Genomic DNA, 15,968 nt, shown 5'->3' with positions numbered 1-15,968 from the left:
TAAAATGGTGATGGACAGATTGACAGACGAGATCAGACAGGAGGCCCCATGAACTATGATGTTTGCAGATGACATTGTGATCTGTAGTGAGAGTAGGGACCAGGTTGAGGAGACCCTGGAGAGGTGGAGATATGCTCTAGAGAGGAGAGGAATGAAGGTCAGCAGGACTAAGACAGAATATATTTGTGTGAATGAGAGGGAGGATAGAGGAATGAAGAGGATGCAGGAAGTAGAGCTGGCGAAGGTGGATGAGTTTAAGTATTTGGGATCAACAGTTCAGAGTAATGGTGAGTGTGGAATAGAGGTGAAGAAGAGAGTACAGGCAAGGTGGAATGGGTGAAGAAGATTGTCCGGAGTGATTTGTGACAGACGGGTACCAGTAGGAGTGAAAGGGAAGGATTACAAGAGGCTAGTGAGACCAGCTATGTTGTATGGGTTGGAGACAGTGGCATTGACAAAAAGGCAGGAGTCAGAGCTGGAAGTGGCAGAGTTAAATATGTTAAGATTTGCACTGGGTATGACACAGATATTCAAGATTAGGAATCAGTATATTAGAGGGTCAGCTCAGGTTGGACGGTTTGGAGACAAAGTCAGAGAGGCGAGATTGCGTTGGTTTGGACGTGCTGAAGAGGGATGCTGGGTATATTGGGAAAAGGATGCTAAGGATGGAGCTGTCAGGTAAGAGGAATAAAGAGGAAGGCCTAAGATAAGGTTTATGGATGTGGTGAGAGAGGACATACAGGTGGTTGGAGTGACAGAGCAAGATGCAGGGGACAGTAAGAAATGGAAACAGATGATCTGCTGTGGCGACCCCTAATGGGAACAGCCGAAAGAGAAGAAGACACTGAAGTAGTAAATACATGACATTTTAGGGAGCACATGATTTTCTTATTATTTCAAAATGCACTCTGCTCCAGAAATTTGCTGAGACTATTTCATACATAGTTCTTAATTTTTCATCTCCAACATGTTGACTACTATGGGTCTCTTTCTTCTCCCACATTCCAAAGGCATGCAGTAGTGCACTCTAAATTGTACATAGGTGTAAGTGTGCATGTGTATATGTAGTATGGAAGAACAAAACAAAAACTTTTTAACAATGAATGTGTAATAGACTCTTTCAATATGGAGCAATGTGGAACATGGGATTTTTAAGATTCAAAATGCGACTCAAAATGAAGAATAGTCCATGTAAAGAGGAGTGTTTTATTGTCATGGCTTTGTTAGAAAATGTACTGTTAGACTGATTTACTGATGGTTCATTAACTGATATCAGGTTTCCCGGGGTTGGTGGTGACCTCTTCACTAGGGGAAGCTCCATTTTGGTTAAGGACTTCTGTCTAGAGGACACTGTCTAAAAACTGAATGTAGCCTTAAAGGGCCATTGAGAATGTTTTGTTTAGACAGGTGTGCAGTTTTAGTAATGGGTGGATTTCCATGAAACTTGAAAGCTGTTAGTTACTAAACTGAAATGGTCCATCCATTTAGTGCAGCTATAATATATATGACAGCTAACTGGATGTGCTCAATGTAGCATTTGAGGAAAGAAGCACACCTCAGTGACATGAACATGTGAAGGCATGTATAGAGGGAAGAGGTCTTGTTTCTTTGTAAAATATATCTGCTGGTTTCTAGTGACTGCGGTATTATCCTCCCCTCTTCAGATTATACACAAAGAATAACCACTGCTGGAGGCACAGAAGAGAAAGTTAAGGAGGATTATAAAGCTAGGCCTGCTTTCCATTTGTACGTAAGATTTATTGAAGAGTGATTTATCCACATGACGCAGATGGGTTTGACTTGGTGCTTCATATCACAGCTGCTGTTTATAACAGAAGAGGACTGAACTGCTTGATATAATTTTTCACATACCTCAGAACTGAATTGCCATCTTGTGTGCTGACAGGTGCCGTACAGTATTTAAAGATTAATTGTGGAGATAAGGTGGAAATGTTAGATTGCAACTCTATATCTGTAAATGAATTAGTGAATTTAGAGGTTACATCTTGTGGCATAAGTGGGTCAATCCATCTGTCAGCACACTCTGTATATGGCTGACTTCCGTTTTATTAAATTGTTAAGAAGGCTCAATGACTCAGTGCTGATCAACAGGGAGTTCAAGGCTTACCAAATACATTGCCATATGGGAAACACAGTACCAACTGAAGAAAGCCATCTGGGAGGAATAGTGGCATGGTAATAGGGATCTTAATGGGGGCAACGCACCCGGGGTTAACTGATATTGCCAGGAATACTAATCAATGCTTTCTGGTTTCCTGCTGAAATATTGGCATTCAAAATGTCGAGTGTCAAAAAGTCAGAGAAGAACAAATCTTGAAAATCACTCTTCTCCTTTAAACTGCTTGCCCCCTGCAATCTCCATGTGGTGGGCAACCCCCCCCAAAAAACTTGTACATCCCAAATCCAAGATTGCCACACCTAAGAGAAAAGGGAATATTCTGAGAAATGGCATCTCATACTTAGGTAAGTTCGATTTTTTGGCCAGTCAGTCTCCATGTTTTGGGACTCGCTCTAGCAGGTCCTGATATTTCAAATGGTAACCATTTTTTGTTGATTTTTTTTTACTGTAATCAAATACTTGTTTGTTCTGATTTTTTATGACACTGTTGAGGACAAGACTTGACTGCACTGCAGAACATAGTCCAAGAGCTAGCAGAGACAGAAATAAGCCAATTAACCCACATGGACTATGATATTCTAGCAGTAAGTGTATGCATCTTATTGGGGGAAGATTAGCAGAGGAATAATTTTTTATTAGTGTTTCAAGTGTATTCATATATATATATATATATATATAGGTTCATAGGTTCATAGGTTTATACTAGGCTATCTGCCTAAGGCATTTATAAGCCTAGCCCAAATTATTGTGGCTTACGCCACCCCTTATATGAAAAAATACTGTGCCCATTAGTTTGTTGTGCCTCTGTCCAGCAGTGACCCAGAGATGATTCCCGGGGTAAACCTACGATCTCCCATCCACAGGTCTAGATTTCTCTTGAACAGAGTCAGCGAGGTGCTCTGCCTCACATGGACCGGGATTTTATTCCACAGCATAGGGAGTCTCTGAGTGATAAATCTATCCCTCCAGCACGTCCTATTTATATCCGTGCTAAGGTTTAAGTCGCTTGCTCTAGTGGTTTTGGTGGATTTGGATTTTTTGAGGTGGAGCATGTCCATTAATTCCGGGTTGGACATGGCCTTGTATGTCAGGCACATGTCACCTCTGAGCAGACGGTATGCGACTGAATAGAGCTGGAGTTTCTTCAATCTGGCAGCATATGACAGATTTTGGAGTCCCTTTATCCTTTTGGTGAGGAACTTTTGGGGTCTCTCCAATTGCTGCAGATGTCGGGTGAGATACATCCCTAATGGGGCATTGTACTCGATCATTGGTCTGATAAGTGAAGAGTACAGGGGAACAATGACCTCACTAGATCTGGATGTGAATCCCTTCATGATCAGGTGGGCAATGTAGAAGGTCTTTCTAACCACTTTAGCAATGTGAGTGTCAAAAGAAAGGCCACTGTCAACCTGGGTCCCCAGGTCCCTGATAACCTCTTCTGTGCTTAGTGGATTGCCAACTATATGGTAGCTTGGGGTTACCTTGTTTTTCCCGAAGGGTATGACTATACATTTTTGGCGTTTAACTTCAGGCCATGGCTCTGGCACCAGCTATCTGTTTCCGTGAGTCCCTTCTGAAGGATATCAGTGTCCGATGCACTTTCCACTATGGCCCAGTTTGCAGTCATCTGCAAACTTTGTCAGCCAAAGTCCTCCCATGTTGGCCTGTACTTCTGAGAAGTAGATGCCAAACAATAGGGGCCAAGGACCGAGCCCTGTGGGACACCACTTGTGACCGGCTTGGAGTCTGACACAGCGCCAGCAACTCTAACCCTGTGGGTTCTGTCCTTAAGCCAGTTTGCAACCCATCTTGTGACATATGGGTTTACATTTAAGCTGGTAAGTTTTTCTACAATACCGAGTGGGGTATTGTGTCGAAGCCTTTGCAAGGTCAAGGTAGGCTGTATGGACTGCCTTTCCTCATCAATGGCCTTGGTGACTATTTCAAGAAGTCGACCAAGTTCAAAAGGCATGATCTTCCCTTGACAAAGCCAAACTGGGTCGGGTCCAATGTCTGCAAGTCCCTATATCTTTGTTTATGAGCTCCATTATGATCCTCTCCATAGCTTTGCAGACTAGACTTGTTAAGCTTATGGGGCGGTAATTACCAGGGTCCGTGAGGTGCCACCTTTGTGGAGTGGGACCACAGTTGCCGTCGCCACTCCTTGGGCACGTATCCTGTGGTAAGGCTGAGATTAAACAGCTGCCTTATGTGCGGGTTTAATTCCTCATTTAGCTCGTGTAGCACACAGCCGGGACACCATCCGTCCCATTGATGCTGTGTTTTTAGCTTTAGAGAGCAGCTTTCACCTGCGCATTTGAGATGTCCGGGAGGCTACACTCGGCTGGGATAGTTATCTCTCCTTTAGGGGAGAGGGGTGAAGTTTGCACTGAACCTGTCTGCCAGTATGTTGGCAATGTCTGTGGGTTCAGTGATTTTGTATCATTTTGGACTAATTCTGAGCATATCTGTGAGTTTCCACCCAGGTTCCTAACATAGCTGAAAAAGGCCTTATGATTGTCCTTTGAATCCATGGCAATTTTTCTCTCAAAATTGGCCTTAGTTGATTTTATGAGTGCTCGTATTTTTTACTAATAATGATCAGGGGTGACTTGCCTTTTATGGATTTTGTTCTATCATGTAATAGCTTTCTCCTCTTATTGTAAAGTTTGTTAATGGCTGGGGTCCACCAGACTGGACGTTTGCCCTTTGTGGAAAGAGTCTTGGTTTTATTTGGGATTGCCTGATCCATGCAGTCCTGGAGGTGTTCATAGAAGGCATTTGTAAGGGCTTCCGCAGCTTGGGTTGTGGTTTCCTCTGACTCAGGGGCCTTGAAGGATACCACACCAGTCTTGAGTAGTGTGAAGTTTGCTTTAGAGTTCTTCACTATGGTTTTTTTTGTTTGGGGTGGGGGCGGGATGTGGATTTCCAGTGAGATTAGTTTATGATCAGATCTCACCAATGAGGGATATACTTCGGTGTGGAGCATTTTGTCCCCATGTTTGTGACAATGAGATCTAGTATATTTTCTCCTCTCGTGGGAACAGTGACTAGCTGTTCCATGGCATTTGAATTTATGAACTCCAGGAACCGTTGGGCTAGAAAGTTAGGGCTTGAGTAATGTTCCCAGTCTATATTCGGGTAGTTGAAGTCACCCAATATGATGGTGTTTGGAGATACATTTATACCCTCCAGTGTCTTCAGGAAGGCTGTGTGGGGTTCCTGAGTTTGAGAGGGTGGCCTGTAGCATGCTACAATTTGTAGAGCAGTTTTGCCTATTGTTAGTTGCACCTGGATGGTTTCGAGCTTCATGCGTTGCCACCAACCTGGAGGTGTGAGTATCCTTTATGAATATGGATACACCCCTCCTTTTGTGGAGTGGTCCGGGTTTTGGGGCGGGCATGATATGAGGTAAAACCTAATAGTGCCGGGTGCTCTCAGGAGCCTTGAACCAGGTTTCAGTTACAGCACAGACATCGATGTTCTCCATACTGAGAAGGGCCTCGAGTGCATGCATTTTGAGATTTAGACTTCTGGCATTGAGCAGCATTACCCTCAATTTCTTCCCATTTTGTTTTCTAGGGTGGTAGGTTTAGAATTTGAGCCTTGCCTAAAAGGCACTATGGGGTGGCAAGAGCCTTAGCCAATATCCGGAATCCCAGGGTGACAGGTGCAAGCCGTCCCTTAAGCAGCGTGGCTTGTCAAGCATGTCGTCCCAGGCAGACAGACACTGGATCCCCTTTGAATGACACCAGACATTAAGCCAATTGTTAAAGCTGATCATCTTGTCTCTATATTGTGGCATCATTCTTGGTGAAGGAAGGATACTGCTCAGGGTTAGGGTCATACCTGCCTGGGCTACATAATCAGAGAGCTCCTCTATGTCTCTTTTCATGCAGTCCAGGGAGGTACGTCTCAGGTCGTTCACACCAGCATGGACAATGACTGTGTCATATTTGTACTTGCTGTGGAGTGACCAGTGCTTGTGTTATGTGGCGGATTCTAGCGCCCGATAGGCAGCTTACTGTGACCCTCTCCTTGTTCAGCCTGGTGAGTGGGACGTCAGTGTGTCTGACTATGGAGTCACCTATGACAAGTATGTTTGGTGTTGTATTTGGCCTTAAGGGCTGTGACTGCTTTGCACACTGCTTTTGTGGTTTATGTGTTGCTTGTGGGGTGTCTTGAGGTAGCAGTTGTTTGGGTGTCTGCTTTGGAGGCCTCTGCTGTTTAGGTAAATTTTTACTCAGAGCCTCCGAGTATGTCTTTGTGTGTTTATGTGTTTGATTCAGTGGAGTGGTAGCATTATGTGAGGCTGGTTTTGTGGTGTGTGTAGTTGCCTTCTCCTCCTGTCTGGTCTTGCCAGTCCTGAGTTGAGAGAGCTCAGCCTCCAGTTTGGCTAAATAGCTGCATCTCTCGCAAGTATTTGTGTTATGTGGGAGGAGGAGAGGGTAAATAAATTCCCACTGCCAGTCTCGAACCCAGGACCTTGGTAACATTAGTCTGTATGACCTACCACTAAGCCATGACTGCCATATATATATATATATATATGTATATAAAATTTATTTATTTTTATTTTATTTTATTTTACATTTGTTGACTGGGATAGTCCGACTGGATACATGTCCATTTTCAGCGGAGGCCCGGGGAGAAAAGCTCCAAACACAACATACAGAAAAAATAATACAGGAAAAATCATAATATCAATACATGTTGCAAACAGTTTACAGAGTTTGTTCAGTCAAGCAAGTTATACATTCGATCATTATTAAACTTATATAAGTATCTAAACTAACAATTATGTCACAGCTTGTATGTAGTATAAAGTACTGTTTGGCACACAATTATAGAAAGGAGCTAGTCAGGATTAGAACAAGGACATAACCAGTGTGTCTTAAAATGTTATCTGAGACTTTTGTTTAATTGAGTTTGTGAAGATACTAGAGTAAGGTCGGCAGGAAGGGGCTTCCAAGTTTTGCCGACAGAGTTGGCAAACAGGGAGTCCCCAGCTGAGTTATTGGTTTTGAATGTTTGAACCAGCAGTCTGTTAGATGAGCGAAGTGGCCTGAGGTTACTGTAGGGGCTAATGATGTTTTTAAGTGCAGGCATATTTTCAGATTGGTTGAATACTTTATATGCCACTATAAGCTGGTTGTATTGAAGTAGGCTAGGTAATTCAAGCCACCCTAGAAGATTTAGATTATGACAGTGGTGCGTCCTAAATGCTGTGCCTGTGGCAAATCTAGCAATGTGGTTATAACAGCTAGAAAACTTGCTAAGGTCGGATTTGTTCAGATTGGTGAATAAAGGGGAGGCATAGAGAAGGGTAGCGAGTAAATGGAAATGGGCAATAGCAGTTCTAGCAAGTGGAGTAAGAAAAAGTTTAATCTTATAAAGGGAGCCAAGTTTTTTATTAATGGTTTTGATAGTTTGGTTGACATGCATATCAAATTTAAGGTTATTGTCTACTATAACACCTAAGATTTAGTTTGGGCTTCTGGGGAGATAATGGTGCCATTATTAGATTTAATGATAAAGAATAGTGATGAGGAGCAGCTTTGTTTTGTTAGGGTTTAAGATCAGATGATGAGTTTATATATATATATATATATATATATATATATATATATATATATATATATATATATATATATATATATATATATAGTACTGTTTATGAATATGTATCATGAATAATTCTTACAAATAGTAAGTCTAATGTTAACAGCACTAAGCTGATGTTTTTCCTCATCCTCTCCCTTAGATTGAGCCTAATGGTTCTTGTACCTGCACCCAACTGCCCACTTATTCCATAGTTGCGGGTGCCAGTAATTCCCTAATGAGGTGAGAGCCTTATGGCCCATTTGTTTATGCCTGGGAATCTCTCATGGGGTCTTCTACTTGTGGCAAGAGTAGGGTGATAGGAAATGGGGAAGTTTGCTGGTACTATGGGATGACATCCCCTCTCCCACCCGATGAGCACCCCCTCCTCTGCAACTGCTCTTCTGATGTCCACAATGGCTGCTTTCTGTGTGGGAGAGTGCCTTTGGACACTGAATTTCCCTCATCTCACTGTATGACTCACATTTGCTGGAGAAGTCTCAGTAGACTCAAACCTCACTGGGTAGACACCTAGTGCTCCAGGCAGAGACTTCTTCCTCCTCAGGATGGGTAAGCTAGCATCAATCCTTCAGTCCCATTTTTGTCTGCCTCCTCCTACTGGTGCCTGAGCTGCTACTTAAACCTGGGTCCCCTGAGACATTGTCAGTGTTTCATCTTTCTCTGTCTATCCCACAAAGCTGGCAGCACTAAACCAATTTTAACCCACACTGAACAAGCCAGTGTTTGAACTCCCTTGAAATGGAGGATATTTTTTAGGGCTGCCACCTCTCCCAGATTGCCCGGGAGTCTCCGGGATTATTATAGCATCTCCCGTCTCCCTGAAGAAATTCAAAAAACTTTGAAATGTCCAGAAATACACCGGCATTCACTCATACATGATCGCGCTCACTCTCTCCTGATCTCACACACACACACACACACACACACACACACACACACACACACACACACACACACACACACACACACACACACACACACACACACACAGTGTAACACAAGTGTATGGCATCAAAGTTAAAAAAAAGAAAGTTTTAAAACTTTTTCATTCATGCAGTTTAACAACATTAAACCAGAAAAATACTATTCTGAAAATTGTCATAATTAGGAGAATACCTTACTGATTATTATAAACATAGAACCAACACCAACATACTATAGCAAAATAAATAAGAAGTACAGTTTCTCCTACTACCCAGCTCCGCACCAGCAAAGGAAATGCAATGACAGTCGGATAAAACTGAAGGAACTTGTCATCACAGTAAAAACAATCACCCCATTTGCAAAATCGCATCCCTTAAGCTTGAGCTCAAGGCTTCATTCTTCAAAGTCTCTTGAGCATTTTGCTCACTAAGTAGGGTTGCCAGGTGTCCGGTTTTTGACTGGACTTTCCGGTTTTCAGACTAATTGTCCGGTTACAAATTTTATTAAAAACCGGACACATGAAGTCCGGTTTTTGTGCCACTGACACGATCTCAAGCGTTTCTCCCATGCCATATTTACTCACTCTCTCTCCCCTCCTTATTGCCTTTAATCCTGGTGTGCTTTGTGGCTATAATTAGAGCCATTACCTGACTCTGGACTGTCCACAAATAAGGGACCCTGTCTAGAAAACGGCGACTGCCTTTTCTTGTCTACAAATAATAAAATCTTTTTATTTAATTAAAAAAAAATTTTTTTTAAGGGTGTTCTACTTTAAGAACACCCTTTGCGTCTTGTCGCATGCACTGATGATGCAGAAGAAGCTGAAATTGAAGTTACATGACGTCTTCATCTTCCGACTGCGCGGTGGAATTAGGGTTGCCAGGTGTCCGGTTTTTGACCGGACTTTCCGGTTTTCAGACTAATTGTCCGGTTACAAATTTTATTAAAAACCGGACACATGAAGTCCGGTTTTTGTGCCACTGACACGATCTCAAGCGTTTCTCCCATGCCATCTTTACTCACTCTCTCTCCCCTCCTTATTGCCTTTAATCCTGGTGTGCTTTGTGGCTATAATTAGAGCCATTACCTGACTCCGGACTGTCCACAAATAAGGGACCCTGTCTAGAAAACGGCGACTGCCTTTTCTTGTCTACAAATAATAAAATCTTTTTATTTAATTAAAAAAAAAATTTTTTTAAGGGTGTTCTACTTTAAGAACACCCTTTGCGTCTTGTCGCACGCACTGATGATGCAGAAGAAGCTGAAATTGAAGTTACATGACGTCTTCATCTTCCGACTGCGCGGTGGAATTTGAGTTCCAGTCTCCAGAAGACATTTGGAGTTTAGACTTCACAGCGGAGCTGAGCGGACCACAACAACAATGAATGAATGATTGGACACAAATTCAGAGAGGTAGGGGTGTGTGTGTGTGTGTGTGTGTGTGTGTGTGTGTGTGTGTAAGGGTACAGGCAGCTAATACACAGGATCGTACATACATTTTTATTTATCATTATTTCTTTCTGTTATGTTTCTTTAAAAAACAATAGCCACACTGTATGATGGCCTGGTGCTTTCTCCTCATTTTTTCGTCATTGGAAAACACCTCTGTTTCTTCTGAATCTTTCAGTTTTGTTTCAGTTCTTGGTAAGCTTGGCTGCAGCCTGCTCCAGCATGTGATTTACCCTGCTGTATCTGATTATACTTTCAGTTTGTCACAGATGAAACTCCTTATGACTTATATTCTTCTTGAAGCATATTGTCATGAACTCAAAAGATGCATACAATAACAGCCTTCTTACATGACTGTGATATGCATATGTGCTTTAAATGTGTGCATTTGCTCTGCTTAAAATGTAAAATGTTGAATAAAATATGGAGAGACAACTGAAAGAGAAGAGAATGTAAGGCAACATTTGATGGCAGTACTTTCAAAAGCAGTTCAGCAGCTGTACCATGTAAATAACTGGGCATTTATGTTTAAGATGCTTGTCACATGTAGTATTTCTTTGTTACACTTCCAGCATGCAGTTTCTTGCTCAACAGAACTGCACAATATAATGTTTTTTTTGTTTATGCACTACACATAAATTATCCAAAATGGCTGCAGAACATCCATTTTTTTTTCCACTGTCACAGAAAATGGCAGGCCATTTGGGTAAGTCAAACATTTCTTATCAGCTGTCAGAGGATAAGTGTTTATACTCTTGTTTGCTATGCTATAATATTCCAGCAGTTTCTTTGCCATGTTTTTGAGAGATAACATGCCAGATGGTTAAGTAGTGAAGCACCACGTGACCTTCAATTACTACTTGTTGTGTAGGAACTGCTTTCCTGTGATAGAGGTGGGTGTGTCTGGTCTGTGACAAAGAAACTTTAGTTGTTGTATTTAGATAGGTGAGAAGTATTCTGTTTGAAGGCAAGATTATTTTGCCCCCCCCCTCCCGACACACTTTCTCTGAAAATATATATTTTTTTGAAACATTATAGAGATGCCTGAAAACTATGCTTTAATGCTTTATTTTTGTACATTTTATTTTGTATTTTTTTAGCTTGAAATCTGAAAATGTAAGTGTTGATAATGGTTTAGTAGTAAATTGCATATATAAAATGTTACATGTTATTTGTAATTTTCAAAGTATACCAGTGGAAAGTCTTTAACATCTGTGGGGGTAAATCTATGGAGTGACCCACTACCCCAACAGTACTAAGGATTATCATATCATACCACCCTTTCAACAATGGACTTGAGTCCATTTTAAAAACATAATTATCTGTTCCACATATGGAATAATTTTACAATGTTGAATATCCAAGAAATATCCATTCCCAATAAACCGCCTGAGCAGCTAATGTGCATACATCCTACAAATACCTTCAGATCCTGATTATGGCCTTGCTGCATTGTTAAATGCTTATTTGCAAAAGTACTAACTTTCTCAAAGTCATTAATGACAACTAATGAGTCCATTATCTATTCAGTATGCTAAACTTTAATACTTTAAATAATATCTTCATTTTACATGCTTGCTTGATTGTTTAAGTGTATGGATATTGATCATAAATGATAGTTTTCAGGCCCAGCCCAGGTTGCACAGAGACAACTCAAGTTACGTAACCTATGAGATAAAATGCAGATTGCATAAGAACAGCAGACAACAGAGATCTACATAAAGTGTATAAGCAAAAACATACAAGATTTATTGACAAGGTAATGCAGTTTATAAAAAATAAACATAAATGATTTATTTACATGGTGATAACACAGCATATTTAAAAAAAATCCAAGACAGGCAAACTTGACAAGGAGGGTGATGGATAGGATATTAAGAGAAGTTAAGCAATGTGGCCTGTATAAGGCAATTGTACTGTCTCATGCTTTATCACGTATGCTTTAAACTTGGGTCTGAATTTGGTCTGTGTGGGGAGCAGGACCTCTTGCCAAAGTGTGGGAGTTAGTAGAGAAAAGTGTTATCAGTGTAATGAAACTTTGTTTGTCTGTACATCTGTCTCTCTCTCTGTCATTGCCTCTGTGTGTACATGTATACACACACACACACACACACACACACACACACACACACACACACACACACACACACACACACACACACACACACACACACACACACACACGTATAGGTTAGCAAACAAATTGCAAAAACAGGGAGTACACTGATTTCTGAGTAGATAATTACAATAAGTTATGCTACAGTACTCCCTGTCTTTGCAATTTTGTTTGCTAACCTGCTGCAAAATACTTTGCTAAGTATTTTGCATAAATTGTTAGCATTCACTAGAATGAAATGTTGACCCTCCCATTGTGAATCCATTATGAGTTAAATGTTATGCCCACTGATTTACGGGCATTCCAAAATTATTTCCTTTGGTAGCAGTGCTGTAGCATTGATGTCAGATTGGCAGTAAATGCAGTTTCGTCATTACTGAGTCATACACTTTGCTTCATTGCTTATGTTCAAAACTACAACTTTAAAACACACTCTAACAGGTGGTGCTTTATTATACAAGGAACTACAATCATGAAGGTGGATCAAAGAACACATATATGCCTGCATGGCCATAAAAATGTGTTCAAAGAGACTATAATTTGAAAACAGCCCAAAGGTAAACTTTATTCTCCACTGGCCAGATGCATTTTATTTGAATCTGGGTTTTAATACTGTTTTAATGAATGTGAGCTTCAATGGCAGAGAAGTTTATTGCTTGTGCTAAGTCTATTTTCATTGTGGGACTGTTTTGTTTAGAAAATGGCTATTGGTGTTTGTGCATTTTTTTTTAATATCTGTAATCATTGCAGAAGTAAATAAAACAGCTGCTTACTTATTTAATGGTGAAGAAATACAAATAAACAAAGAAAGGTTTATCAGTTTGCCATAAGCTCAGATCAGAGTAATTTCTTTAAAATAAGTGACACAGCTTTGCCTTGTGTTGTGTATGAGTAGATCCAAGGATTTAAATTTTGCTTGTGACATAAATAGGCCATGTTGATGAGACACAAATGTGTCTCAGAGGGTCCCCATGCACTGGAACAAGCTTCCCATAACTTTGACCAACAGGTGGGAAATTGGAAATCATCCCTGTTGCCACCTATCCGTTTTTCTGGACTATCCACAAATCATTTATTCAAGTCTCTGGTAGTCAGGAAAACACTGTACAAAGTCCAGTATTCTGTTTTACAAAAGGAAACAGACTGTCAGTGTTTGTTAAATTGGCTGATTTACTATGCTTTTTTACAGAAAAGCATAGTAAATCAGCTGAACGCAGGCATCCAGAACAGAAAGTGGGTGTTCCCATCATCTGATGTCACCGTGATGTCACAAAGGGGGTGGGGCATGTGTGGGAGGGGGGGTGGGGATGGGTGGAGTTATGGGTGATGCAAGGGGCGTGACCTTAGTCCGGTTTTAGCCACAAAGAAATCTGGCAACCCTAATTGGCAGTGGATTTTTATGGTGTCGAGTTGCCAGCCTAACACCCAACCTATAAAGAAGGCACACCCATTTACACACACTCCTACCTGCATGTCTTTAAGGGTCACTTGACCGTGGGGAGGACATGCAGATTCCACACAGAAGGAGCTCCAGCCGAGAATTAAACGGGAGAACCTCTTGCTGTGAGGCGACAACACTAACTGCTGCACCACTTCGGCCTCTTCTGCTATAACTTTTAAGAAGACTAGCTTTAAAGAATGTAAAATTATTGGAATTGCCTTGTTGCTGTCAAGTTTCAATTTGGCAGTACAAGAACTGACTATTATTTATTTATTTATTTTATTTTATTTATTTTACATTTGTTAACCGGGATAGTCCGACTGGATATATGTCCATTTTCAGCGGAGGCCCGGGGAGAAAAGCTCCAAGAGTAGTACATATAAAACATAAAGAAAGGCAAAAAGTACAAACGTTTGGGTTGCCTGAAAATGTAAGAAATACAATTTGCAACAGGATATCATTTACAACAAGAAGTCAGCAAAAGACATTAATTATATAGTTGTAGGAACGATATGATACTATCCTAAGAGATTATTAGTTAGAGGAAAGGACGTGAGTAACAGTTTATATATTAGTGTAAGAATTAGCCAGGCTTAGTACAGTAGCAAGACCATTTGGAGCCCAGGTATAGTTTGAGCTTGTTTTTGAAGTGATGCAGGCAAGAAATTGAGGTTATCTCAGGGGGTAATAAGTTCCAGGCCTTACCTAGGGAATTTGACATGAGACAATCTCCGGCTTGGTTGTTGGTTTTATAAGTCTGGATGAGCACCTTGTTGGAGGAACGAAGTGGTCTTGGATTGTTATACAGGGTAATTAGGGGTTTGAGTGAGGGAGTGTTATCAGGGGTGTAAATGATTTTGTGGGCTATGATCAGTTGGTTATATAGCACGAGACTAGGAAGTTCGAGCCATCCAAGCTGAGTTAGGTTAATGCAGTGATGTGTCCTAAAAGGGAGGCCGGTGGCAAATCTGGCAATGTGATTATAACAGGTGGTAAGTTTATTTAGATTGGACTTGTTATTTAGAAGGAGAGGTGACGCATACAGAAGAGAAGAGAGAAGGTGGGAGCGGGCAATGGCTACCTTGCCTAGGGGAGTTAGAAAGTTCTTTAATCTATACAGTGGGCCTAGTTTTTTGTTAATGGTTTTGATTAGGTGGTTGACGTGTAGGTCATATTTTAGGTGGGTGTCAATGGTGACACCTAGAAGTTTAGTAGAGGGGTCAGGAGAGATAATTGTGCCATCTTTGGATTTAATTATGAAGTTAATGGGGGTGGACTTTAGTGTGGGTAAGAATATAAGCATTTTGGTCTTTTTGGGGTTTAGTAGTAGGCGGTGGTTGGATAGCCAGTTTTCTACAGTGTTAAAGGTAGTTTGGGTCCTTTGCTGTAACTCTGCAGGGGATGTGGCTGAACATATCAAAGTTGAGTCATCTGCATATTGAATGCAGTTGACATTAGGAATGGCAGGATGTAGATCATTTATGAAGATGGAGAATAACAGAGGGCCTAGAATAGACCCTTGTGGGACACCCAGGTTGGTTGGTAATAAGGTGGACAGTTTTGAGTGCCAGAGTACAGCTTGTTGTCTATCACTTAGGTAGGACTCGAACCATTGAAGAGATTTGGGTTCTGGACAGAGTGGTCTTAGTGAGTGGATTAACAGTTGGTGATCCACCATATCAAAAGCTTTGGACAGATCCAGGAATAGAGCGGAGGAGATATGGTTATTATTACGATAGGAATTAATGGTGTCTGAGAAGGCTAATAGGGCTGTAGTTGTGCTGTGGCGAGGTCTAAAGCCATGTTGGGTATCTTCCAGGAGATGGTTGTTAATTAAATGGTTCATGAACTGCTTTTGGATAAATTTTTCCATTATTTTGGCTAGGGGAGAGAGTATGGCAATTGCAATAAATGGCAATATGCAGTGGCAATGCAATGGCAATAAATTCAGAAGACTATTTCACAGCTCAGAAGAAACTTGTAACAGACTGAGTATGCATTTATAATAAGTAATACACGTGATATCTGAGTACAATGCAAACCTGCTGATGACAAAATAAATAATAAGTAATACATTATATATCCAAGTGCAAGATAAACCCGTTGTTGTCAGAAGGATATCAAAACTTTTAATATTTTTGCAAGCAAACTTTGCGTGACTCATATATGACTCTTGTATCTTAGCTATCAGAATCTGAAGACACAAACAGAGCCTTTATTTTAATGTTTATATTTTATCTGTATGCAGCATGATTTTTACTGTTTTGCTTTGC

The sequence above is a fragment of the Protopterus annectens genome, chromosome 2.part2 (genome assembly GCF_019279795.1).
Source record: "Protopterus annectens isolate FY-2018-M chromosome 2.part2, PAN1.0, whole genome shotgun sequence".
Classification (NCBI taxonomy): Eukaryota; Metazoa; Chordata; order Ceratodontiformes; family Protopteridae; genus Protopterus; species Protopterus annectens.
The sequence above is the reverse complement of the archived record's forward strand: the minus strand, read 5'-3'. Positions refer to the sequence as shown.